Here is a 4601-nt window from a genome sequence, read left to right as displayed (position 1 = left end):
GCCCGACCCGTGGGATTTGGGGCTGCTCCCAGGCGTCACGAGGACGGATTGCCCTGGGGTCCGGGCTGGCATCCGCCACCCCCAGCCTGAGCTTTGGGCTCGCCGTCACCGAGCGCGTGCCGAAATCCCGGAGGACGGGCTGCACCCGTGACCCGTTCCCCCGCCTTGACCTTGCAGGGCTGCTCCGCTGCTCTGACCTCCAACTAATTAGCAGCTCGTTAACATGGATCTTGGAGAGCTGCGTCCCTTGGGAAAGCAGAGCTGTGCAGAACATGGCACGAACTCGAGCTGCCCATCAGATTTTATCCGGACTAAATAGCCTCAAACTATCCAGGGGAAAAAATATATCTGTATTGACAGCTGCAAACCCAGGGATTGGGTTCAAGCAGGACACGGATCTCCTCGCCGCAGCGGAGATGCCCTCGGCTCAGCGCGGTTCCCAACGGAGAAGAACGGGGCGATGCCCCAGGCTCTGCTGTCGTTGCACGTGGGACAAGTCCTGCTTTTCGGGGAGCTCGGCCATCGACGGCCATCCCGGCCCCCGGCCCCAAAAGGGTCACCCAATTACCCGGCCGGTTTAATCGCTTTGATATCTTCTCGCCATCGCCCTAGGCCAGATAGGTGGTTGCCCTTTCAAGATTTGCTTGCCGATAGAGATGCCAAAACCATCGGCAGGAAGGAAGGGAGGAAGGAAAAAAGGGAAAAAAAAGAAAATCAAAGCAAAGTCTCGAGGAAAGGGCAGCCTGCGGCTGTGCAACGTGATGCTCCTTCCCCAAAAGGCTCATTTCAAAGGCAACGTGATGGATCTCCAGGAAAACCCCACACTGGTCTTATCCCTTGGGTGTTTTATATATATATATATATTTTTTTTTTTTTGGTTAGCCTAAACCTACTTTTTTCCTCCTTTTGGCTTTCTCAAGGCAGCCAACAGCAATGCCGAACCGGCTTGCCCCCAGGCAGGCGTTTTCTCCCCCGCAAAATGGCAAACGTTTGCTCTGATTTAGGGCCATCTGGGTTGTGGGTGATGCTGTGGCTCTTCCCGGATGGGATCTTCTGACCCAGTTTGGAAATGCCAAACAACTTGCATGCCGGCCGCAAAGCACCCGGGGCCCAGGGGGGAAGGGTCTTTCCTGAAAAAAAAAAAAAAAGAAAAAACGGATAAAGCAAAACCTGCCGGTGTTTTCCTTCGATTTCTCTTTGCTCCAGATTTTTGGGGCGGGGAAAAAAAAAAAAGTTAAAAAACAAACCCTATGTTGGTTGTCTTGAACTAAGAATAGACATTCTTGGGTAAAAATATCCATTTAGTAAAAAATTCAACATTTTTTTGCGTTCTGTTTAGCTCTCTAGCAGATAAAATTTCCCTCTAGCATAAGGGCCGGGGAGGATGAGTCAAACTGTGGCTGAAAACATCCACGGCTGGTTGAAGAGGACAACTTTGGGCCTGGGCAATCCCCAGAGCAACCTGCCCCCGGCTCCTTGCGCCCCACCAGCATCCCGGAGAGCCGAGGATGCGGCCGGGTCGGCTCCGGCCTCGCCGCCGGCACCTGCAGTGACCGGGGTGCCAAGACGGAGAGCGCCAATGCCGTGGGAACCTCCGGCCGGTGGCACCAGCAGGTCGTGGTGGGATCTCAGGGACATCCCAGCTGGTGGTCCCAAAGCCCTTGGGAGTAATACGCTGGGAAACGGCACGGGAAAGGGACCCGGCAGGGCTGCCGGCAGGAGCAGGGAGCCGGTGGGATGGCCGGGAGCGCCAGCAGCTCCGGTCCCGTGGTGCTCGTGGGTGGTTTGCAAAGCCGGCCCGTTCCCAGCTCCTAAAAATACCGCGCAGTGCATCCTCCGCATCCCGCCTTCGTGCCGGCGGCTCCCTGTGGCCGCACACCTCCCTGGGCCCGAAAAGCCGCTTCCAGAGAGACCCCCTCCGGCGCTGGCGATTCCCTCCTCGGCCCGGAGCCACCGTCGGATCTTTCCTCGTGCGCCTGACGCATCCGAGCATCAGCAAAACGGAGGCGGCTCAACCCCGTGGGGAAACTTCTCCTTTTCAATCACCAGAGGTCACTAACCGAGCTGCGCAGCATCGCACCTGCCCGCAGGATCCGGCCCATCCCGGGCCCTGCCTCCGTCTCCTGGCCGAGCCAAGGCACCCTGAAGCCGCCGGCCGGCCGAGCATCCCACACCCGGCACCGTGGTACCCACGGGAATGGGATGCCTCCCACCGCCTCCGCGGCAAGCCGGCTCCGTCGGGCGATGGAGCAGAGCAGCCGGCCCATTCCCGAGCCAAGGGCTTTGCGACACAGCCACGGAGCTGCTCCTGTCTCCTTCCCGCTCACTATCCTTTAAGAAATCCGGAGAAATAAATTAAAAAAGGGGGAATATCAATCAGTATTCAGTCTCGGGCGGAAAGGCAAAGGTCGCCCAGGCTCATAAGCGGTTCTTTCCCTGCCGGTTGCTATTTTCCCAGTCCTCAGCCGTGCTCCCTGCGTGATCTTTCGGGAGCCGCCGCGCCGTAACACCCTCCGCCGCTGCGCCGTAACACCCGGATTTGCCTGCGATGGGGCAGCTCACGCCCCGGGCGCCTGCTGCCCCGGGAAACTCAGCTGCTCGCAGCGAGCGCTGCAAACGCGCCCGTAAAAGTTTATCGCAGAGCTTCCAAATAAATATATATATATTTTTTTCGATGTCGGCCTGACGGAGCAGGCGCTGCAAACAAAGCAGCCCCGTGCGCCAGCGGGGTGGGCTGCGGCCGCCGGGCTCGGCGGGCACGGGGACCAGCCCACATCCCTGGTGAGCGGCGTCGTTACCACCTGGAAAAAAAAAAAACAAAAACGGAGGCCGATATGAAAAGCGAACGGCTTCTCCGCGAAACGACGCGGCTCGGGCGCATCAAAGCGCTCATCTCCACAGCTTCCTCCCCTCCCCGCGAATGCATAATGCATTAATTTCCTCCCGATATCCCCTCCGTAATTTGCGCATCGTCCGTTTGCTTCCTCCTCAGACGAAACGCCGAGGGCCACGGGATCCGGAAGGGTCGGGAACGGAGCAAGCGGCAAAGCGCCCGGCCCTTTCCCACCCGCTCACGAATAAAGTTGTCCGCTCGCCTCCTAGCAAAGCGGCTCGACACGGTGTATTGACCTTTTTAATCGAAAAATTGATTCCTTGCAAAACTGCGCCTGGTCGAGAGCCGGGCAGAGCCTCGGCGCCATCGTACCGGTTTTATCGCCTTCGTTATTTGGCATCGGCGTGCTTTGCCGGGCTTTGTTTTATACTGGGACCTCCCGCGCCCTTACGCTGACGGCTCGGGCTGCACAGACTTGTCTGGCGATTGCCAAAGACACGTGGAGGGGAGGTGGGGGCCTGATGCTTTTCGACCCGTAGGAGAGGTTTAAAACATCCCCTAGCTCCGTTTGCATCCAGCCCCCCCAGCTCCGCTGCTTGAGAGCTCTCTGCTCTGCGATGCCCTTGAATCTTTGCGGCGTGGTTCTCGCATTCGCGGCAGGCGAGCGTTTTCTGCCAACCCCGTCCTTTGGCCGTGCACAGGCCTTCCAAAACACGCCTGGGGGTAAGCAACAGCTCCCTGCGTGGGCTGGGGGAGAAATTGCTACCGCGGGAAAGGAAGGAAAAGCTCCCGGGGTGGTAGGTGCCGTAGGCTGGTCCTGGCAGCGCACGAGGATGCGTGATCTGGCTGTGCCCTTGCGAACTTGGAGGGCCAGGTTAGGCTACGGCCAGACCAACCCACGCGCAAATGCCTCTGTAAGGCTCTGGCCCGGCGCAGGGTTGCTCCGGTGCCGACGTGCCTGCAGGGCTGGTTTAGTAGGTGCTTTGTTGAAAAAAATCAGGGCTGAGGTTTAAGAAAATACAGAACTGAGAAGTGGCGAACTGTTCCCAAGTCTTTCCGCTTCTGGGTGACATATAAAGAGGAGGTTTCTAAAGCACTGGATGGATGGAAAAGCTCCATCCCAGCTATTCCTCGGCGGATTTGCGCTCTCCAATCCCCCAGAAGCTGTGCTCTGAACAGAGGACAAAGGCGAGCAGCAGGGGCGGTGGGTAGGGCCTGTACCCTGCCAGCCCCGTCTGCACCTGTCTCTTGCCCAGATCTGCTGGATTTGGGCTGCCTGAGCCCTGTGGGAGGAGACACGCAAAGCCAGACAGCTGGCCGCTGTCTTGGCTCTTTGGCCAGCAGTCGCCCCCAGCCCTGGGGAGCCACGTGTACCGTGGCTGAAGACCAGAGCGCTGCAGGGGGATCGCCTGGGCTTTCCTCCCAAGGCTAAGCCAGTGTGTCCTTCCTGCCTGCCCAGGCGCCTGGCTCCCTGCCCTGGCACTGCCACCCCAGGCTGCTCCTGGGGGCAGGTGGCTATGAGGTCCCTGTGCCTTGGGTCCAGCCAGCATCCACAGTCTGCAAAGGCTGCAGGGCCGGAGGCGGGGGGAGGAGGCAGCAGCTCACCAGCCCTTTGTACTTGAAAATCGCTGGGATTTAACCCTGCAGGTCCCCTCCCCATCCTCCCCAGCCCAACCTGGCTTCGGGGGACAAAAAAGAAAAAAAATGAAAAAATAAAAAAAAAAAAGAAAGAGAAAAAACACGCTGCAAATAGAAAAAAAAAAAGATA

Source organism: Apteryx rowi, unplaced genomic scaffold, assembly GCF_003343035.1.
Source record: "Apteryx rowi isolate R43461 unplaced genomic scaffold, aptRow1 scaffold_43, whole genome shotgun sequence".
Lineage (NCBI taxonomy): Eukaryota > Metazoa > Chordata > Aves > Apterygiformes > Apterygidae > Apteryx > Apteryx rowi.
This window is presented reverse-complemented; position numbering follows the sequence as displayed.